Below are 24207 nucleotides of genomic sequence, written 5' to 3' on the forward strand. Positions count from 1 at the left end.
CGCCCAAAGCAGCGCCGATCGTGCCGCATGCTCCTGCCTCCCATGGCCGGCTGTGCTGCCGCGGAGACCCCACCGCCCCTACTATTCCCACCGCTGGCCAGGCCCTGTGGCGACGGCAGCCTCACACCGCAGCCGAACCAGTGAACCCTCGTATTCCTCTCCGCGCGGGCTTCCACTGCCGCGTCTTCCCCTGCTCCGCATCGTCCCCTTCGTAGGCCTCGCCGTCGTCTACCGCCCTGGTGCTCTCGGTGCGGCTTGGTCAATGTGGTCAAGGAACGACTTCCATCAGAAGAGTACTGTACGTGGAGAGGCTGACAACTGGGTCCACGGCCGCAGCAAGGAAGTGCCTCCTTATTACGCGCAAAATAATTATTCCTCCACCTGACATCGGGGACCCACTGGACGGGCCACCGTATTTCATGAAAAAAACATTCCCCCCTGACTGCTGGGACCCACCAGCTACATCTTCGCACGCAAGGAAGTGCGTCGGGGCAAAAAAAAATTCTCCCCCTGACTGCTGGGACCCACCAGCTACATCTTCGCACGCAAGGAAGTGCCTGACAGTCGGGACCCACCTGGTCGAAGCGTACGTAGCGTTGTCATTCTGGTCGCGAACATGTAGTACACACTGGTCGATGTAGAGGCGCGCATGTGTCATAGTAGAGGCGTGCACGTAGCATGTACACGTACATACAGCGGCCAGCGTGCAAGAAAGTAAATACTGCCACGTACGTACATACGGGCGGGGTCTCGAACGCCTACTCGCGCGTACGTACGGCCAGGGCTCGTGTACATGGCTGGGTCGGAACAGAGAAACAGCGTCGTCGTCGTGTTCATGGGGAGCCAACCGGCTGGGTCAGAACGGAATGCGTCGTCGTGTTCATCGGGAGGGCTTGGACGGAACATTCGATGGAAACGAGGCCTGGCGTACCGCACAATGAAGGAAACAGCCTTGTGTTCAACCGGCCACGGTCGAAATGGGCTCCTGTTCATCGGGAGGGATCTGGCGTACCGCAAAACGGAGGAAACGGACTTGTGTTGGACCTCCTACGGGTGAAATGGGTCCTGTTGATCAGGAGGGGTGTGGCGTACCGCAAAACGGAGGAAACGGACTTGTGATGGAGTGCTACGGTCGAAACGGGGGTCCTGTTCATCGGGAGGGGTGTGGCATACCGCAAAAGGGGACTCCACGGGATACTGTTCATCTCCATCGTCGACCCCCTCCAGCCTCCACGGGCTACTGTTCATCCACCGTCGACCTCCTCTAGCCTCCACATGCGACTGTTCATCCACGGGCTCCTGTTCATCCAGCCTCCACTGGGCGCTACTCCACCGGCTACTGTTCAACCAGCCCTCTCCACGGGCTCCTGTTCAACCACCCCTCCACGGGCTGCTGTTCATCCAGCCCTCCACCGTCTACTGTTCATCCAGCCCTCCATGGGGTCCTGTTCATCCAGCCCCAACTGGCTCGATCGATCGGGGTCCTGTTCATCCAGAGGCAACACCACGGGGTCCTGTTCATCCACCCCCACCGGGAACTATTAATCCAAACCCCCCAGCAACGCTCACTGTTCATCCAGAGGCAGCATCGATCGGCTTCAGTTAGCAGCAGTAGCGAAGGAATCGATCGATCGGGTTCAGTTAACAGCCATCGATCGATCGCTCGGGTTCAGTAATGCGTAGCCTGCAGTGCAATCATTTGGGTTCACTAGGCGAACGCCTGGCTCGGGTTCAGTTAGAGCCCAATGCCTCGCACCCACGCGCGTGCGTGTATGAGAGAAACGTGCAAACCTCCGTGCATCGCTCGGCCCCGACCACCCACCGTAACCGGGAACACCCCGATATTTCCTAGCCCTCGCTTCTACCATGGCTTTTTCCGTCATGGACGCCCCAAAGAATGTCATGAAGCTGTGTCTCCGGCCCGCCCAGGACGAAAAGCCCATTTTCTGTCATGATTTTTTGTCATAGAAGTAGGAGCCCACCACATCTATCATGATACCGGGTTTTGTCACAATTATCGTCATAGAAGTGTCATAAGTATGACAGAATTTTTTTCGTTCGGCCCAAATGTCACGGATGTGTCTTTTTTTGTAGTGGAAGCAGATGTAGCTTTGCAAGAATTGAAGGCCTACCTATCGTCTGTGCCTACCTTGGTTGCACCCAAACCCCAAGAGTCGTTATTGCTTTACTTGGCGGCAACCAACCAAGTGGTCAGTGCAACTTTGGTAGCACAGCGAGAGGTGGACGAGGCAGAAAATGGCCAAGCCACGACAGAGTCAGAAAGGGATCAGAGCAGGAGTGAGCACGACAACGAGAACAACCCCAAGGATGCGGTAAGAAGAAAGTGGTGCAGCGCCCAGTGTACTTCGTCAGCTCCTTATTACAGGGGGCTAGATCGAGGTACTCTGGCGTGCAAAAGTTGATCTTTGGCCTCATCATGGCCTCAAGGAAACTGCGCTACTACTTCCAAGCCCATGAGATCACGGTTGTCACTCGTTTCCCGTTGCAAAGGATACTCTGAAACCCTGAGGCAACTGGCAGAATAGTGGAATGGGCTTTGGAGTTATCCAGCTTTTGTTTGAAGTTTGAGAGCACTTCAACCATTCAGAACAGGGCACTGGCAGAGTTTATTGCGGAATGGATGCCAACCCGTGACGAGGAAATGACAGAAACAGCTCTCCCCGGCAAGGAATCACCCCAAGAATGGATTATGTATTTTGATGGTGCTTTTTCCCTACAAGGTGCAGGGGCTGGCGTGCTTCTTGTTGCCCCCTCCGGGGAGCACTTGAAGTACGTCGTCCAGATGCACTTTCCCCGGGAAGAAGCCACCAACAATACAACTGAGTATGAAGGGCTCCTTGCTGGGCTCAGGATTGCAGCATAATTGGGAATTAAGAAGTTGATCATTCGAGGAGACTCACAGCTTGTGTTGGTACAAGTCAACAAGGATTATCAAAGTCCATTGATGGAAGCATACGTTGAAGAAGTGAGGAGATTGGAGGAGCGCTTTGATGGGTTGCAAGCAGAGCACGTACCCCGTGCAGAAAACAGCATAGCTGGTCACCTGTCAAAGTGTGCTGCACAGAAGCTTCCTGTGGAACCAGGGACTTTTGCTCTCCGTCTCTCTGAGCCCTCCATATCACTGGCCACAATGGCCCGGAAAAGGAGTAAGTTGGACTACGGTAAGCCTCTCCCGGCAGATCCATTCTCTCCCGGCAGAGACCCTGCCAGAAACAACTCCTCACAGCCTGCCGGACAACCCCCTCCAGCTGGGCCTATGGACCACGCGAATGAGGCTAGTGGTTCCGCAGCCGAGGAGGTGCCTCTAGTCCTCGTTGCCGAGCCCCAGGCTCCAACTTGGGCAAGGCACATTGTCCACTTCCTCCAAACCGGAGAACTTCCCGGCGACCAAGATGAAGCTGAGAAAGTAGCCTGGAGGGTCAGTATGTATCATTTTGTCGATGACACTCTGTACAGAAGAAGGCCCAACGGTGTGAAATTGAAGTGTGTCTGCCGGGAGGATGGAAAGGAACTGCTGGTTGAGATACACAGAGGAATGTGCGGCTCACACATTGGATCAAGGGCATTAGTTGGGAAAGCATTCCAGCAAGGATTCTATTGGCCCACAACCCTACAAGATGCAGTTGAGCTCATCACGACATGTGAAGCCTGCCAGATTCATTCCAAGAGAACACACCTGCCTGCCCAAGCCCTTCAGACAATCCCTCTATCATGGCCATTTTTGGCCTGGGGGCTTGATATCCTCGGCCCCTTCCCCCAAGCAATTGGGGGCTTTGAATTCTTGTTTGTTGCCATCGACAAGTTTACAAAGTGGCCGAAAGTGACTGCCGTGAGAAAGGTGATTGCTCAGTCAGCTATCAAGTTCTTGAAAGAATTGGTGTGTCGTTTCGGATTTCCGGCAAGGATAACCACAGACAACGGCACCCAGTTCACGACCCACGCCTTCATGCAATATGTTCACACCCTCAAATGCAATCTCATTCACCTCCGTGGCACATCCCCGAAGCAATGGACAAGTTGAGAGGGCGAATGATGAAGTGCTTCGTGGGCTTAAGATAAGGACTTTTGATACGCTGCAGAAGCACGGCAGGCGGTGGATCGAGGAGCTGCCGGTAGTTCTCTGGTCCCTCAGAACGACACCTAACCGAGCTACCGGGCAGACTCCCTTCTCCTTGGTCAACGGGGCAGAAGCAGTTATCCCCACAAAACTCATTTACGGGTCCCCTCGGGTGCTTGCCTATGACGAAGTAGCGCAAGTTCAGCACCGGCGTGATGACGTTGTGCTACTGAGGAGAACCGTCTCCGGACTGCTACGCGTGCTGCATGCTACCAGCAAGCCCTCCGTCGCTATCACAGACACATGGTTCATGCCCAGTGTTTTGAGGAAGGTGACCCTGTCCTTAGGCGCGTTCAGTCCGCCAAGGGTACAAACAAGTTGTCACCGAAGTGGGAAGGCCCTTACCGGGTGGTACGAGTCACCGGACCTAGCGCAGTCCGTCTGGAGACCGGAGATGGCACACCGTTGCAAAGATCATGGAATATTGAGCATCTCCGTAAGTTCTACCTGTAAGGCACAGAGGTTGCCGGGCCCTGCTCGGCAGGGTTCATCTTTTTCATTCACATGTTAATACAAGTACAAGCACAGAACACAAAGATGGACTCGAGAGATTACATTATTTGAATTAAAATTTGGCGATTGCCTACAAGTTTAAGATTGAAAAAAGATAAGTGCCCCATGATCCCCTCTTTTCGTTTTCCCTCCTTCAGGCATTGCGGCGGAAGGAGGAAAAGATGAGAAAAGGAGCACCCAAGCAGGAGCCCACCCCGACCACGTCAGGGCCCGTCGGGTATGGCCTGACAAGACCGGCAATGGGGAGGCTGCGAAGGATGAGTTGAGAGGATGGGGCATCGCCTTCAGGTCGCCACCTCCAGAACTAGCAAGAAGCCCCGGCTTGAGCGCCGGTGGAGTCATGCACCAAAGCTCAGCCGGAAGACTGCTAGAGGCGAGGAGAAGGTACCAAGAGAACATTCCTCCCCGGCTACCTCCCGAAGAGGCTGGTGATGATGGTGCCGGGGAGGGAGGGGAAGAGCAGAAAGACGAGGTGGTAGGTCGACGGTCGGAGGAAAAGGCATCAGTGAGGGAGTCCTAGATTAGGGGGTCCTAGGACAGCCGGACTGTATCCTTTGGCCGGCCTGTTGGACTATGAAGATACAAGATTGAAGACTTCGACCCGTGTCCGGATGGGACTCTCCTTGGCGTGGAAGGCAAGCTTGGCAATACGGATATGCAGATCTCCTCCCTTGTAACCGACTCTGTGTAACCCTAGCCCCCTCCGGTGTCTATATAAACCGGAGGGTTTAGTCCGTAGGACAACAACAATCATACCATAGGCTAGCTTCTAGGGTTCAGCCTCTACGATCTCGTGGTAGATCAACTCTTGTAATACTCATATCATCAAGATCAATCAAGCAAGAAGTAGGGTATTACCTCCATCGAGAGGGCCCGAACGTGGGTAAACATCGTGTCCCCCACCTCCTGTTACCATCTGCCTTAGATGCACAGTTCGGGACCCCCTACCCGAGATCCGCTGGTTTTGACACCGACAATCAGCACCCTCGTACTCCGACATGACCCCCTGCCACCCGCCTTCTTCGCCTTCCCTCGCTTTCTCCTCACCACCGCTGCTCCCGGGAAGCGCCAGAGGCCCGGCCCAACGCCTCCAGCGAAGAAACAGCAAGCAGCCGGGGCTGCCAGGGGACCTGAGGTGCACCGCACCCCTCCTTGGTGGGAAGGAAGGTGCGCCCCTCATCGACAATGGCCCCAAGACCTCCAGGAGGGGCGATGCTGGGATTTCCAATGATCCCCAGCCCCGCCACCCGGCCGAGCCTCGAAGGGACCAAGAAACACACTACGCCAAGGACCAGGCTCACTCCCCGAACACCAACACCAGCAGGAGGCAGTGATAACCCCGAACAGGAGCCCGGGGGCTGGCCCCAGGCTCTCCTCTTCAACATCACCAGTAGAGGACAAGAGAAGAAAAAGGAGGATGCAGAGATGGATGGCTTTGCCCCCTCCCCTCTTTTTATAGGCCGGGTGGGGTGGGGTAGCTACTCCATCGACGGGTGACCACTGCCCTCCTCCGCCAATTCAAACGTGCGGGCCCTTACCTGGATGCTCTTCCGCGCCACGCGCCTCCGTTACCTACCCCGCGCGATGCATGCAGCATACATGGCTGAGGATAAGGGCGCGCTGTGGGAAGAGTAAGTTGGCAGTTTCTACCCTGTGCGTTAAAGCCATTCACGAGCCATCACTGGAGCGGCCCCACCATTATTGGCTTTATGCAACGTGCGGGGAAACCATAAACTGTCCCGAAATCAAGACTAATGAACCAGCAAAGGTGAGCTCGAGGGGCCAACCCCTTCAGCAATTCTGCATGTCCACTTATTAGGCCCTACCCCGACGATGCTCAACAACGCGTTCGGGGCAGGCCCAAGGGCTTCTGTCGGTGCAACAAACCCTGGGTCTGTTGCCCAACTATGCACATGCACAAGATCAAGGTTGAAGCACCAGCTCAAGCCAAGGATTGAAGACCCAAAAGATTTGAAGAACCAACATGCAGCTCAGAAAGGCCAAAATTGACCTAGAGGGACAAGGCATCAACAGAGAAGGGCCTCCCTTGTCGGGCAGGTGAGCCCGGCAAGGGGCGAGGCCACCACTGAAGCGAGCGACCAAGACTCCCCGACAGAGCCAGCCGGGGCTCACGGGGGCAGAATCACCCCGCCAACAACTCAACCACGACTCACGTCGTCAATCAGTGCGGTGTCAACCCGCAAGCTGACTAAGTGGTAGCCATTCGCCACATGGCAGCCATTCCCTACAGAAGAAACCCGCAAACGACACCCGTCCTGCGACGTGTCAAGAGAACAAGTGCAGAGCTGGCAAGATAACCTGTTAGGCCTTGCAGGGTAACTAGTGATGTGACACTAAGCAGTGCATTTAATGCACCCTGTCAGCCCGCAGAGTTAGGTATGATAGCATTATTTGCTATCACATCGGTGGATAATGAGCACTTTGCCACTGTGCTGACCCCTTAATCTATAAAAGGAGGCCCATGGCACTCATAGGAGGGGTTGGAGGGTTAGAAATTTGACAACCCCAAGCCACGACACGCGCGTGGACGCTGCGGCCCTAAGGCAAACCTTCCCGGGCAAGTGTAGTATGCGTTACCACATTCCTTCCACCATCAATCCTACAAAAGCAGGAGCAGAGTTTTACGCCTCGCGGCGGCCCGAACCTGGGTAAATCACTCGTGTGCTTTCTGTCGTGCTGCCGTGCACTGATCTGCTCTTTTTGCAACGTGCCGTCCCACCGCCGAACTAGCAAGGGGCCACCGGGTCCCATAGGTGGCCGCGGATATCCCGCGGCACAAGGAGACAATAATTGGGATTTTTTCTGGTGATTACCTTAGTTCAAGGAGTTCGTGTATGCACTAAGTGTTAATGCTTTGTTCTGGTTCTCTATTAAAAGGAGGCCTTAATATCCCTTAGTTTCCTTATGGATCCCGCTTCCACGGGAGGGTAGGACAAAAGATGTCATGCAAGTTCTTTTCCATAAGCATGTATGACTATATACGGAATACATGCCTACATTACATTGATGAATTTGAGCTAGTTCTGTGTTTCCCTTGCTTATGACTGTTGCATGATGAATATTATCCAACAAAATTATCCATCGGCCTATGAGCTTTTCAAATATTGATCCTTGCTAAGTTACTTTCGACGTTGCTACTGTTACAATCACTACAAAACTGCTACTGTTCCTATTGCCACTATTACCGTTAATATCATACTACTTTGCTACTAAATACTTTGCTGAAGGTATTAAGTCTTTCGGGTGTGGTTGAATTGACAACTCAACTGCTAATACTTGCGAATATTCTTTGGCTCCCCTTGTGTCGAATCAATAAATTTGGGTTGAATACTCAACCCTCAAAAACTGTTGTGATCCCCTATACTTGTGGGTTATCAAGACCTTTTTATGGCGTCGTTGCCGGGGAGCATAGCTCTATTTGCTGAGTCACTTGTGATTTACATCTGTTGATCACTATGAGGAATCTTAAAGATGAAAGAACCAAGATCGTTCCCTCTAAGACGAGGGGGGGTAAGGAACTGCCATCACACTCTACACTTGATTCACCCTCTGTTTTAAGTAAGCTTGCACAACTACACCTGCTATTAATTCTGATATGTTGCAAGTAACTGCTGATGCTACTTCTGCTATGAATGATGCTTATGATCATATTAGTACTTTTCTTGATAAGACTATGCGACTAGGTTAATTTCTTGATGAACAACTTGCTAGGGTTAATGAAATTAAGAATGTAGAAATTGATGATATTTCTGAAACTGATGAAATTATTGAAACTGAAAACTTTGAAACACCTATTAGACCTAGCACTCCTAGATATGAATTGCCTGATATACCCGAGGGTTATGTTATGGATGGAGAGGTAGCTAGAGACCTGCTTGCTTGTAAGGATAGAGATGATCTTAAGAAATTACTAGTCAAGTTGAAACAAAAATCTTTGAATGCTAGAATGAAATATGATCCTAAGTTTGCTACTTCACCTATCTTTGTTACTGATAAGGATTACAAATTCTTTGTCGATCCTAAGTTAATTACTTTGGTTCAATCTGATCCTCTCCATGGTTATGAAACTGAAACTATTGTGGCACATCTTACTAAACTGAATGACATAGCCACCCTATTTGCTCATGAGGAAAAATTCGCTATTACTCTATTATTAAGTTGTTTCCTTTATTGTTAAAGGGTGATGCTAAGACATGGTATAATTCTCTTGCTCCTGGTTGTGTGTGTAGCCCCCAAGATATGATATATTACTTCTTTGGAAAATATATTCCTGCTCATAGGAAACAAGCCGCTTTACTGGAAATATTTAACTTTGTGAAAATTGAGGAAGGGAGTCTCCCACAAGCTTGGGGGAGGCTTCTCCAATTACTTAATGCTTGCCTGATCATCCTCTCAAGAAAAATGAAATACTTGATATCGTTTATAATGGACTAACCGATGCTTCTAAGGACCACTTAGATAATTGTGATGGTTGTGTTTTCAGGGAACGAACTATTGAACAAGCTGAAGAATTATTGAATAATATATTGAGTAATGATAATGATTGGACTCTTCCCGAACCACCTCCTAAGCCAACTCCGAAGAAGAGAGGCATTCTATTTCTCAGTTCTCAAGATATGCAAGAGGCAAAGAAATCTATGAAAGAAAAAGTTATTAGAGCTGAAGATGTTAAGAATTTACCACCTATTGAAGAAATACATGGTATTAATACCCCGACATAGGTAGTAGAGGTAAATTTTCTCTACAGATTTGATGAGGGTGATATTCCTTATACTAAATCTGCTAGTCAATGCTTGGATGAATTTGATAACTTTATTGTTAAACAAGAAAACTTCAATGCATATTTTGGTAGACAATTGAAATGAAATGCTTATATGATTGAACGCTTGAGTGACTATATGTTTAGAACTGTTAATGATCTCAAGGGCGTGAGTAAACATGTTTTGCTAGAGTGACAGAAGCTTAAATCCTAGTTTATGCGTTGCTTAGTAAGGGGCTGATTTGGATCCACATGTTTCATGCTATGGTTAGATTTATCTTAATTCTTATTTCATAGTTGTGGATGCTTGCGAGAGGGGTTAATCATAAGTGGGAGGCTTGTCCAAGTAAGGACAGCACCCAAGCACCGGTCCACGCACATATCAAACTATCAAAGTAACGAACATGAATCATATGAGCATGATGAGAACTAACTTGACAATAATTCGCATGTGTCCTCGGGAGCACTTTGTCCAGGCTTATCTTTGCTACAAAAAGGATTGGGCTACCTTGCTGCACTTTTGTTACACTTGTTACTTGTTACCAATTACGAGTTATCCTATAACAAAACTATTCGTTACCGATAATTTCAGTGCCTACAGAGAATACCTTGCTGAAAACCCCTTGTCATTTCCTTCTGCTCCTCATTGGGTTCAACACTCTTACTTATGAAAGGACTATGATAGATCCCCTATACTTGTTGGTCATCAGGGCCAGCACGGCAGCGAGCAGGGACGAGGCCAGTGAGGCACTTCGGCGAGCGTAGAAGAAGCTGCGAGCGGCGACAGTAGGAGCAAGCGTGAGTGGCGAGCAGGGAGCGGGCGCGCGCCGGTTGGGACTGTGCAGTTGGGCGCGGCCGGATCAAGTGGGACCGCGGGCATGGGGGCAGCGAGCGCGAGCAGGAGGGACATAGCGCGGCGGGCGCACGGCGAGGGGGCCGCGGCCGCGAGCTCGTCGGGACCCCGAGCGCAGGGGTGAGTCGTCCTACTACATGGGAGAATTCGAGGGGGAGGAGAGGGGGTCGACGGGATGCTCACAACAAAGCACGAGGAGGTCCGGGGGAAGCCGGAGGGAGTCGGGGCGGAGTGGATTGACGCCGGCGAGCTCCGGGCACCGACATCACAGATGAGGTCGGGGCGAAGCTGCGGGGGTATCCCGGCTTGATCCAGCGGGCGATGTCGACGTGGACGACTACGGCGGTTCTGTTGGACTCGACGGGTGGGAACGGGGACGCCGGTTGCCGCGTCTATGCCACAGCCATGGCAGCGGCGGCTCTCAGCTTTGAGGGAGACAAGGGGGAGAGGCGAGGGAAAAGGTAAGGGGCGTCCTAGGGTTTCAAGAGGAATGAGGAGTGGGTGAGCCTGGGGGATAGAGGACCGAGGGGGCAGGGGGCGGCCCTTATCCCCTCGCCCTCGACGCCGGCGAGGTGGTTGGGGAGGCATGAGCCCCTGTAGTGACTGGTCGGAGGAACATGGCGATCGACCGGGATGGGGGTTGGGCTGGCTGGGTCGGCCTGTTGGGCTAGGCCTAGTGGGGGCGGTAGGGGCCTTTTTCCTTTTTTCTTTCCTTTTTCACATTTTCTTTTTCTTTTTATATTTTCTATTTTCTTATAAGTTCTATTTTATTTTTAGTTTTATAAAATATAATGTTAGCACCTAAATTAGTATTTACAATTAGGCTACTGCCAATAATTTGATGCTTTAATTAAATAGTTTGAAATTATTTATTAACTAAAAAGCACTTAATAATTGATTTAGCCCCTGTTTTACTTAGTTTAGGCCATTAAACCACTTTGTAAAAATGTTGGTTCACCACCATAATTACTTATGGTATTTTTTCCACACTTTGAACATTTAGTTTTGATGTTTGACAAATTTAATTTTTTTACTTTAATTTGAATTTGAAATTTGAACCGGATTGAATCAAAGGGGATTTAGCAACAGTGAAAATGATAACATGGCACCATTAACATGGGATTATTGTAGCTTAATTATCCCGGCGTTACAACTCTCCTCCACTACAAGAACTCTCGTCCCGAGATTTAGGAGGTAGAAGGTAAGAAAATGGGGTATTCATCACGAAGACGATCCTCGCGTTCCCAAGTGGCTTCGTATTCAGAACGATTTGACCACTCGACTTTGAGAAATTTGATAGCCCTCTGATGGGTGCGGCATTCAGCTTGATCGAGAATGTGGCCCAGATGCTCTCTGTAAGTGAGATCATCGTGCAGGGGTTGAGCTTTATAAGCCATGGGGTTGTTGCAATTGACTTGCGACTCAGGGCATCGACCATGACATTAGCCTTGCCAGAGGTGTAAGAAATACCGTAGTCATAGTCTGTAATTGTTTCCACACTTCGCTACTGACGGAGATCCAAATCTAGCTGAGTAACAGATACTTCGGACTTTAATGATCAGTGAAGATCTCGTAACGAGTACGAAAAGGAAATGTCGCCACAACTTCAGTGCAAATTTAACTGCACCAAGTTCACGGTCATGGATTGGGTAGTTATTCTGAAAAGACATCTTGGAATTCATAAACGACTAGAGCGTTGTCAATTCTCACAAGAGGAGAAGCGTTTAACGCATTCAAGGAATAAATCCGTGCTTCGGTATTTCGAACAAAATGAGCATGTCAGCTTACTATCTCACTTGAAGGATATAGTAGATAACGGTTTTAGTGGCGCAAACGATAGAAGTCGTATGTGTCTTCAACCATTCCATTCCCAGAATGAGGTCAATATTGCAAGACATCAAAACAATGGGGGAAACATGGAATTACAACCCTTTAATTTCAACGGGGACCTTGGGACTAGCCCTGGTAGTTCGACATTGGCCCGCGAAATGCAGCTTGGAATTTCGGCCAAGTGATGGAGGTTCCAACAGGTAAGGAACGCTTGTGGCTATCCCACCATTGAGCAGCAGAGACCTTTCAGGTAATAAGCCATGAAGGTGACATAATTGACAGGGGCTACATCAACAGACTCTAGCTCGAAAGTGATGTCACGGAGCCAGTCATCAAGATCAAGGGGCTGAGTTGAGTTGCGGTAGATGACAGGGTTGAGACACGCAAAGTCTTGCAGAGTCACTGGGGTTGGCTGCTGATTCATATTGGGCCGCGGGAACTGAGCCATGACTCCTTCCATGAACTGGTGATTCAGCTCAACTGTTGTATCATTTCGGCCATGTATTCGGGAGGTGGTGGATTGTTTCCACCACGGCCATGACCAATGGGTCTAACCATCCCACGTAAATGCAACAAGGGGTAGTTTAGAAAGGGGTGGAGTAAGTGTATGGAGTCATTCATGAGGTAACCTGAACAAGGAGCAAAGGTGCAGTATGTACAAAGGAGTAGTCATTAAAGACATACCTATACATATATACAGCCAATTACACGCTGTTAGTATGGGTTTGGGCAAGAGAAACATCCTAGACATACTAGGCGGCACGCATGCACGTGATGGAGGGACACAACAACGGGACATATTAAAGGCTACATCATCGTCGTAGAAAACCACTGGAGCGAGGGATTTTCAAGTGACGATGCAGTGTGCCCTCGATATGAGGATCCTACAGTCAGTGAACAATGTGAAGCAAATCTTGGCACTCAATTCAAGAAAGGCGTAATACAAATCTCCGGGTGGATGTGATCATGAGATCCTAATGTTAGAATTAACAAAATCATTTAACCCGAATAGAATAGAGATCAGAGTCCAAGAGTATAGCTGAGGAATAAAAGATCCTAATACCATCCATTGGCGACGTGGGCCTACAAGCCACACAACCATGTTAGTGAAACAGGTTTTCCAAGGACTAGACTCGACTTTAGCCAAGGAGTTGGAAAGGGGGGTTCCTACAGGCAGTTGGCTCTGATACCAACTTGTGACGCCCCCGATTCGACCGTACACTAATCATACACGCAAATGTGTACGATCATGATCAGGGACTCACGGGAAGATATCACAACACAACTCTAGACACAAATAAAATAATACAAGCTTTATAACAAGCCAGTGGCCTCGAGGGCTCGAATATAAGCTCAATTACATGAGTCAGCGGAAGCAACAATATCTGAGTACAGACATAAGTTAGACAAGACTGCCTTAAGAAGGCAAGCACAAAAGCAACAATGATCGAAAAGCCAAGGCCGCCTACCTAGGACCTCCTAACTACTACTGGTCGTCGGCGGTCTCCAGGTAGTAGTAGGCACCCTCGGGGTAGTAGTAGTAGTCGACAGGGATGGCATCTGGCTCTTGGGATCCACCATCTGGTTGCAACAACCGGAAAGAGGAAAGAATGGGGAAAAGGGGTCGCAAAGCAATTGTGAGTACTCATCCAAAGTACTCGCAAGCATCATGTCTATACTAAGTATGCATTGGTATCAAGGAAATGGATGTATCTGTGGATTGAACTGCAGAATGCCAGAATAGAGGGAAAGCCTAGCCTATCAAATACTAGCATCTTCCAGCATTCAGAAGAGTACAAAATAGCAGTTTATAATTAACAAGCATGTTTTATTATTAACGCCTAGATATCCTTCCTCGAGTCCCTGCAAGAAAGCAATCCCGGAGCGAACATATCCATCTCATGTCTCAAGTAACCAATTCTAGTTGTAATAGATCGGGATACAACTCCGAGCGTCCATTACCGTGGACACGGCTATTCTAGATAAACTTCCCTGTAGGGGTGCACCACATTACCCAACACGCTTGATTACTCTGGCCGGACACACTTTCCTGGGTCATGCCCGACCTCAGAAGATCAACACATCGTATCCTACCTAGGCTCCACAGAGAGGTCCTCGCTGGTCTACATCCTAAGCGCTCCGGGGTCTTGGGCCCATCACCCTTTGTACTCTGGGTCGTTACGCGACGTGCCGGGACGAGCACCACCTCATCATCGATGGCACTGTCCCGACAGGCCCACAATGCTGAATTGGACATCTGACTAAGCTTTCAGAAGAAACGTGTGACGCCGAGTGCCCATATTTGTTCCCAAGTGGTGGTTAGTGCGTATAGGCCAGTGGCCAACTCAGATCAAATACCCAAACCCTTAGTGTATTGGGAGCTCACGGAGGCGAGCAGAGACTCACGATCATCTAAACCCGTCGCCCCATCTCGAGGAAATACGGCAAGGGCCAGGCCCAACCCTCTCTCTCTAGGGGCAGTCTACCTTCCCAGCCGTGCCTCATAATTATCTCGCGGGTGCTTTCCAGCCCCGCCCGACTTTCACAGGTATCTCTCGCGGGTACCCCTTGGGCCGACCCGACTTTAACAAAGGTCTCAAGTAAAGTCCAGGTAACCATGTGTCCATAACATCAAGGGGGGATCCAAGGAATCACCCTCGATGGAATCCACCTAATGTAATCATCAAGCCGAACTAGGAGGAATCACCCTCGATGGTTCACACTTGAGGTGTTGCACGACAAAGTCATATCGGGAGTGGTGAAGGAGGAATTACCCTCGATGACCATGACCGAATAGCTACCCTACAGAGTTACCATTAGGAGTGCGTTACGAGGTATCACTCTCGACACTCGATAGTAGATCTGCACAGTCGAGCAACAAAGGGGGTGTGGTGTGATGTGTCGGTCTCTGGTTGTCGATCACGTTGATCGAGTCATTGGTCTACAAGCCGGGGCAACTGGGACAAGGTGAGGGGTCACTGATGGATCACTAACCAAGATATACTAAGCAGGTAAGGTACGAGAGCAGGTTACAAAAGCAGGCAATGCATGAGAATAGGAGCAATCAAATACAGTAGCAAAATCTAATGCAAGCGTGAGAGAGAAGGAACTAGGCAATATCGGAATGATCAGGGGGGTTTGCTCGCCTGGAAGCTCTACTGAAAAGGAAGAAGGGTCGTGGTGACGTAGTCGATCATACGGGCTTCAGCAGCGGTCTCGGGGTCTACCGGAGAAGAAGAGGGGGAAGAAACAATAAATACAAGCAAACAGATGCATGACAATACTACAGGCAGAACTAAGGGTGTTCTAACGCAGTGCTACACGATACCGGTGAAGGGGGAAAACATCCAGGAAAGTTCCCCAAATTTGGTATTTTTTGACAGTTGAAACGGAGGGGGACGTTTCCATATTCGCTATGGGCATGTGACAGATTAACCGATTGCATATTCGAATTCGTTGGAATTTTCTGAGAAATTTCATATATAAATTTTTTTCATCTGAGCTACAGATTATTCTAGATTATTTTTCAAAGTTTTAATCATTTTCTGAAATTATTTTAATTCGAAAATAAATAGTAAATTGCCATGGGTACCTGATGTCGCTTGAACTACGTCGGTATTTCCCCAAAGAGGAAGGGATGATGCAGTACAGCTACGATAGATATTTCCCTCAGTTATGAACCAAGGTATCAATCCAGTAGGAGAACCAAGCAACACTATGTAAACGGTACCTGCACCTAAAGAACAAATACTTGCAACCCCGATGCGTAAGAGGGGTTGTCAATCCCTCCACGGTAAAAAGATAAATAAATGTGTGGTAGATTGGATAAATAGCTCTCGTTAAAACACGAAATAAAATAAGTAATAAAAAAGTGCAGCAAGGTATTTTTGGGTTTTTGGAATAATAGATCAGAAAATAAAAACGAATAAAAATAGATCTCAAAGAAAATATGATAAAGAAAAGACCCCGGGGGCGTAGATTTCACTAGTGACTTCTCTCAAGAAAATAGCACACTGTGGGTAAACAAATTACTATTGTGCAATTGATAGCAGATCGAATAATTATGACTATATCTAGTGCAATGATCAATATATAGGCATCACGTCCAAGAGTACACCGACTCCTGCCTGCATCTACTACTATTACTCCACACATTGACCGCTATCCAGCATGCATTTAGTGTGTTAAGTTCATGGAGAAACGGAGTAATGCAATAAGAACGATGACATGATGTAGACGAGATCTATTCATGTAGGAATAGCCCCCATCTTGTTATCCTTAATAGCAACGATACATGCGTGTCTTGCTGCCCCTTCTGTCACTGGGAAAGAACACCGCAAGATCGAACCCATCACAAAGCACCTATTCCCATGGCAAGAAAAATCGATCTAGTTGGCCTAACTAATGAAGGAAATATGCCCTAGAGGCAATAATAAAGTAGTTATTTATATTTCCTTATATCATGATAAATGTTTATTATTCATGCTAAAATTGTATTAACCGAAAACTTGGTACATGTGTGAATACATAGACAAACAGAGTATCCCTAGTATGCCTCTACTTGACTAGCTCGTTAATCAAAGATGGTTAAGTTTCCTAACCATAGACATGTGTTGTCATTTGATGAACGAGATCACATCATTAGAGAATGAAGTGATGGACAAGACCCATCCGTTAGCTTAGCATAATGATCGGCTAGTTTTATTGCTATTGTTTTCTTCATGACTTATACATATTCCTCTAACTATGAGATTATGCAACTCCCGAATACCGGAGGAACACTTTGTGTGCTATCAAACATCACAACGTAACTGGGTGATTATAAAGATGCTCTATAGGTGTCTCCAAAGGTGTTTGTTGAGTTGGCATAGATCAAGGTTAGGATTTGTCACTCTGTTTATGGGAGAGGTATCTCTGGGCCCTCTCGGTAATGCACATGTCTATAAACCTTGCAAGCAATGTGACTAATGAGTTAGTTACGGGATGATGCATTACGGAACGAGTAAAGAGACTTGCCGGTAACGAGATTGAACTAGGTATGAAGATACCGACGATCGAATCTCGGGCAAGTAACATACCGATGACAAAGGGAATAACGTATGTTATTATGCGGTTTGACCGATATAGATCTTCATAGAATATGTAGGAACCAATATGAGCATCCAGGTTCTGCTACTGGTTATTGACCGGAGATGTGTCTCGGTCATGTCTACATAGTTCTCGAACCTGTAGGGTCCCCATGCTTAACGTTCGACGACGATTATGTGATTTGATGAACCAAAGTTTGTTTGGAGTCCCGGATGAGATCACGTACATGACGAGGAGTCTCGAAATGGCCGAGAGGTAAAGATTCATATATTGGAAGGTTACATTCGGACATCGGAATGGTTCGGGTTGTTTCGGATGAGTTTCGGAGTACCGGGGGTTACCTGACCCCCTGGGAAGTAGTGGGCCTTAATGGGCTTTACTGGAAAGGAGAGAAGGGCCTCAAGGGTTGGCCGCCCCCGCCATGGCTGGTCCGAATTGGACTAGGAGGGGGGCGCCCCTGTCGGTGTCAAAACCGGCGGCTCTCGGGTAGGGGGCCCCGAACTGTGCGCCTAGGATCGATGGTAACAGGAGACGGGGGACACAATGTTTACCCAGGTTCGGGCCCTCTCTATGGAGGTAATACCCTACTTCTTGCTTGGTTGATCTTGATGAATATGAGTATTACAAGAGTTAATCTACCACGAGATCGTAATGGCTAAACCCTAGAAGTCTAGCCTGTATGACTATGGTAATGAATATGTGCCATTCGGACTACGCCCCCTAGTTTATATAGACACCGGAGGGGTCTAGGGTTACATAGAGTCGGTTACATAAGAAGGAATCTTCATAGTTGATCGCCAAGCTTGCCTTCCACGCCAAGGAGAGTCCAATCCGGACATGGGTATAGTCTTCGGCCTTCATGTCTTCACAGCCCATCAGTCCGGCCCATTTATAACAGGTCGGACGCCCGAGGACCCCTTAGTCCAGGACTCCCTGAGTAGCCCCTGAACCAGTCTTCATTAGCGAGGTGTCCGGCACACAAATTGTCTTCGGCATTGCAAGGCGGGTTCCTCCTTTAGTGATTTCCAAGTAGTGTATTTGGCCATAGATTCAATGTCTCCCCTCGACTTCTGCGCGTTTAATAACCTCGTCCTCCACGTGTCGAGCGAATGCGGAGGGTCAGGGTATTTTTGCAAATAACACCCTGTTTAGGCCAGAAAGAGCGCCTATTTAAAGAGATCGGATCTGGGATCCATTCAACATCTCGCGGAGAAAAATCCCCAAAGACTGCTAGGAGAAGCCATTCCAACATGGCCAGCATTCCCAGTTCCTCCTTCGACTCAGAGAGAGGTGAGTGGGAGAAGTGCTCAGTGGCCCACAGCCAATTAAAGAAGCTGCAAACGCAGGGATTCCTCCCCCCTGCAGATGTGGTCCCTGTTCGAGCAGGGCAAGCCTCCCTTAACGGTGAGACCCAGGCGGAGGATTTTCCCAATCCATCCGGGGGAACAGGTTTGTTTCGTCCATTATCTGCTAAGGGGCGTCGGGTTTCCAATCCATCCGTTCCTTCGGGGGCTTCTGGAATACTATGGCCTTTAGCTGCACAACTTTACTCCGGCCTCCATTTTGCACATTGCGGGCTATGTCGCGTTGCGTGAACTGTTTCTGGGCATTGAGGCCCATTTCGAACTCTGGAGAAAGTTGTTCTACCTTGTCCCGCGCAACCACCAGGGGTCAATATTTGAAGTGGGCGGAGCTGAAGTATGGCGCGTCGCCGACACCGGATACCTATCCGGCACACCAAGGAAGGCGTCCGAAGAATGGCCTTGCGAATGGTTCTATATAGAAGACGTCGCTCTTCCCGATCCAGTTCGCAGGGGTCTCCCGGAATTTGCAAGCGTTCCACTGAAGAAACATCACAGCTGGCGTTCCCGAAGTCTTGAAGAAGAGGACAGTGCGGAAGTTTGTCAGCTCCTGGGCAAGATAAGGATGCTTGCCCAGTCCGGTTTTACAATAGTGGAGGTAATGGCGACCTCCATAGTGCGGGGAGTTCAGCCACTTCAATACAGAGGGCTCCCAATATGGCACTACAATGGGGAGGATGACGCCTCCCACTGCGGTCGGAAAGGTCCGGACACCCCCGCCGCTTTAGCCAAGATACTGGCAGAGCTGTTCAAAGGGGAGGAAGAGGAATTTCTCCGCATTAATCGGAGAGAAGGGTACTCCATGTACAACCCTCCCAGCTGGGTGAGTCCTAACCTCCTTGCTTTTATTCATTCAGCTCTTGTAGCCATATTTAACAAATTCCCTATCCGTTTATTTTGAAACAGCACTGGCGGAAGGTAACCGAGGGGCTTAGTAGCCCTGCCCCGCAGCCGGAGAACCACAACCGGGAGCTTGATCCTCGGTTCGAAGAGGACCCGGACATATTCGTGGTACTCGCGGAAGGGGTGTTTTACCAGGCTAGCTATGACGGCACAAAAGTGCCCATTATTGCCAATTATCCTGGTCTTCTTCCAGCTTCCCACGTAAGTAATCAGGAGAAATCCCCCTCGAAAGAGTTTCCTCGCACTGCCTCACCCACCGCACTGTCTCATGCTTCAAAGGGGAGGCGTTCGGCATGTCATGCTATGCCGGGGATGACTTCAAAAAGAGCGGCTCCTGCATCGAGCAAGGCCTCGAAAAGGAAGGTCAGCGAAGACAAGGCCAGTCCTTCGTCGAAGAGGTATGGATTTGAAGATATGTTTTGGCAGTCGTATCCAACCATAATTGTTATGTTGGTCCTGTATCAGAAAAAAGGTTCACCAGACTATGCCCGGGGATTCGGCCGGTCGCACTCCCCCCAACTGGGATTTAGATCCCACCGGAGGGGTGGGGGCTGATATGGGGACAACACCGGACTGTCCTTCAGTCGAGGGTTCGGAAGATATGTCCCTTACCAACTCGGAAGTAGAGAGCGCCATGAATCATCGGCGCTCCCGGGCTGTCTTACGGGACCCCAAGTTGTTGGGGGAGGCATTCAATGCCTTCAGCTCAGCCGACGCATACATCAGAGCTGCTCGAGATGGGCTTAGAAAAGCCACGAAGCAACATTTGACAGATGTGCAGGTAATTATTTCTTTGTCTGAAAAGGGTAACTGTATGCCCGTAGCCCCCGAGACTGGAAGCAGTTGGTACAACTGATTTGAGGATCGTCGTATAACCAGGTCCTTACAGAGAAGAATGGCCTTCTAGGCCATGAGCTGGAGCAGTGTCGGGCGCAGCTGAGTGCCGCTACCGCCGAGCTTGAAAACTTCAAGAAGGCGTCATCGGGTAACATTCCCCTCTATCGAGGAACAATAAGTGTATACCAAATTTACTAATACTATTGCTTATCGCATAATAGGATCGCCCGATCAACTTGAAGAGAAGATGAAGATCGCCCAAGAGGGAGAAAAAGAGGCGAAAAGGCTACATGCCACAGGCGAGCGTGTGTTGACCCGAGTCAGGGACGAGAAAAACAAGCTACAGGATTCCAACACTACATTGGGTGAAGAGTTGAAAGATGTGCGAGCCCAGCTATCCGACTCCGTGAAGGAGAACAAGAAGCTGCGGGGCGACATATTCAGTATGTATCTGAACTATTGTTAAAGTAGTTCAGAGATAAATGGAACTGATATAGTTATGATTGCAGGTATATTGACGGGCCGTCCTGAAGAGGAGGTGTCCGGATCATCAAGTGATCTACTGCAAGGGGTGTCGCAGTTGCACGAACATGCTCGGCTGGCGATTGGGAGTGTTACCAAGGCCCTATGGCCATCCGCCTCCCCTCCAGGAAGTATGGAGGAGCTTGTAGAGCTGTTCGAGGGAGTGCGGCGGCGTATCCGACTATGGAAGATATCGTCCTACCGAGAGGGTGCGCGAGAGGCATGGGCCATGGTGAAAACGCGATATACCAAGCTGGATCCTAATCACATGGCCTGAGTTGGACCACTAGGGTCTAATGGGGAAGAAATTCCCGTTAGTTTAGGATATGACCAAGTAGAGGTGGCCGCCAAATATTCCCAATAGGATTGTAAGTTGGACAGCCTGTTGGACTGTGTAGAGGACAAAGTGTTTGGGTCCAAGTGACTATGTATTGTCCTCGACATGTGGAACTCTAGCTGAATTGTATATCATTTGTCATGGCAGACCTTTTCGCTTCAATCTCCGGACCCGAAGGTGCGGAGTGTTTCCGAATACCCTCGCGGCCGAATCGACCGGGGTATGCGTGGAAAACTAGGCGTAGGGGTCATAGTTGCTTGAACAGACAAGTTGTATCCGGCTAGCTATGTTATATTACATTGAGATTATAAGAAACATCTTCCAGAGAGAATAGTTCCGTTAAGGGTTCCTTTCCCTGGGTGTGCATGTATTTAATGTACATGTCCGAATTGTGATGAGAAAATCACAGTGTATGTAACTTCTGGGGGTTCTCTACGGAGTAAATCAAAAAACGTCTTTAATTCACCGACCGAATATTCCCTTAAGAACGCTAGCTTTCGGCTTCACCCAGTCTGAGGTACACATCCGGATGACCCGGCAGTAACAATCGCAGAGGTGCTCCCTTTATGCCCTAGCCGAACTAACGGGAACGTAGGGCATAAGCACAGGAGCCAAGCAACCCAGCTTGGCCAAAACTTAAGTCATATCGATGCATATAATGGCGAAGAAAAGGTACATATGGAAAAACTCATATGTGAGGAGCTTGATGCTCGAGGAATAATAATAAAAAGCTTCTGTCCAAGGAAGCGCCCAAGTATAATGGGCACACATATTTAAAGATGTATGTGTCAGGGTTGTACGATCTAGCCGTGCGAGAGCTTTAAAGCAAGCAAGAAAAAGTAATCAGAAAAGAGAGAAGAAATAATGGAAACTACAAAGGATTAGGAGACGAACAAGGACTTCGGCGCTAGGCATAGAATCTTCGGAGTTTGGCCGTGTTCCAGGGGTTCGGCTCGAGGCGATCGTCTGATGCATCACGAAGACGGTATGCCCCTCCGGTGAGAACTTCGTCAATTATGAAGGGACCCTCCCATTTGGGCTTGATTTTGTCCTTTTTCTTCTACGGCAGGCGTAGAACGAGTTCGCCAACGTTGTAAGTCTTGGCCCATACTTCTCTGCTTTGATATCTTCGAGCCTGCTGTTGGTAAAATGCTAAACGGGCTTTTGCGACATCGCGCTCCTCCTCCAGGGCATCTAGGCTGTCTTGCCGATCAAGCTCGGCTTCTGTCTCTTCGTACATACGCACTCGAGGTGAGTCATGGATAATATCGCAGGGCAATACAGCCACCGCGCCGTACACCATAAAGAAAGGTGTGTATCCGGTAGTGCGGTTGGGCGTGGTCCGTAGCCCCCAGAGTACGGAGTCGAGCTCCTCAACCCAGTGCTTGTCTGCTTCTTTCAAAGACTGCACTAGTCTGGGCTTGATGCCGCTCATAATAAGACCATTGGCTCGTTCGACTTGACCGTTGGTTTGCGAGTGATAGACGGAGGTGTAATCGAGTTTAATGCCAAGATTAGTACACCAGGTTTTTACCTCGTCGGCTGTGAAATTAGAGCCGTTGTCGGTGATGATGCTGTGTGGGATACCATAACGGTGCACCACACCGGATATGAATTCTATCACTGGGCCGGACTCAGCCGTTTTGACCGGCTTAGCCTCTATCCACTTAGTGAATTTGTCCACCATGACCAGCAGATATTTTTTCTTATGGCTTCCCCCTTTAAGGGGTCCAACCATATCCAGTCCCCAGACCGCGAAAGTCCAAGTAATGGGGATAATTTGTAAGGTAGTTGGGGGCATGTGGCTTTGGTTGGCGAAGAGTTGGCATCCGACGCAGCGTTGGACAAGGTCCTGCGCGTCTGCTCAGGCTGTCGGCCAATAAAACCCAGTACGGAAGGCCTTGCTAACAAGGGCCCGAGCTGCGGCATGGTGTACGCCGAGACCGGCGTGAATTTCCGCTAAAAGCTGCCGCCCCTCTTCCTCGGAGATACATCTTTGAAGTACTCCGGTAGAACTTTTCTTGTAGAGCTCTCCGTCGTGAACCTTGTAGGCATTCGAACGCCGGACAATGCGGCGAGCCTCGTTCTGGTCTTCGGGAAGCTCCTTCCTATTAATGTAGGCCAAGAAGGGTTCGGTCCATGGGGCAATGACTGCCATAATGAGATGGGCCGACGGTGTTATTTCGGTGGCTGAGCCCCCGATACTATCGGTGTGTTCGGGATTTGGGGTTCTGTTCGGATCTGGACTGTTGTTGCCGCCCTCCTCTTGCCACACCACGGATGGCTTGAAAAGCTTTTCCAGGAATTTGTTAGGTGGGATGAGGTCGCACTTAGCACCGATGCGAACAAGGATGTCTGCCGCCTGGTTACTTTCTCGGGCGACGTGATGAAATTCAAGCCCCTCGAACCGAGCCGACATTTTTAAGACGACATTGCGATAAGCTGCCATATTTGGATCTTTGGCGTCAAAGTCTCCGTTTATTTGAGATATTGCGAGGTTTGAATCCCCGCGCACCTCTAGGCATTGTATGCCCATGGACACGGCCATCCAAAGACCATGCAACAGGGCCTCGTATTCGGCTGCGTTGTTGGAGTCTGTGTATAGTATTTGGAGTACATACTGGACGACGTCTCCAGTGGGGGATGTTAACACGACTCCCGCTCCTAGCCCCACCAGCATTTTGGAGCCGTCAAAATACATAACCCAGTTGGAATATGCACCATACTCTTTAGGGATTTCGGCATCTGTCCATTCGGCGATGAAGTTAGCCAGCACTTGGGATTTGATGGCTCGTCGTGGCTTGTATGTTACGTCAAATGGGAGTAGCTCTATGGCACATTTGGCGATCCTTCCCGTGGCATCGCGGTTGTTTATTATGTCATTGAGTGGGACTTCAGAGGCCACCGTGATTGAACACTCCTAAAAGTAGTGCCGTAGCTTTCAGGATGCCATGAAGACCGCGTATGCTATCTTTTGGTAACGGGGGTACCGGGATTTGCATGGTGTGAGGACAGTAGATACGTAGTATACCGGTTTTTGGAGCG

Source organism: Triticum aestivum, chromosome 6D (genome assembly GCF_018294505.1).
Source record: "Triticum aestivum cultivar Chinese Spring chromosome 6D, IWGSC CS RefSeq v2.1, whole genome shotgun sequence".
NCBI lineage: Eukaryota > Viridiplantae > Streptophyta > Magnoliopsida > Poales > Poaceae > Triticum > Triticum aestivum.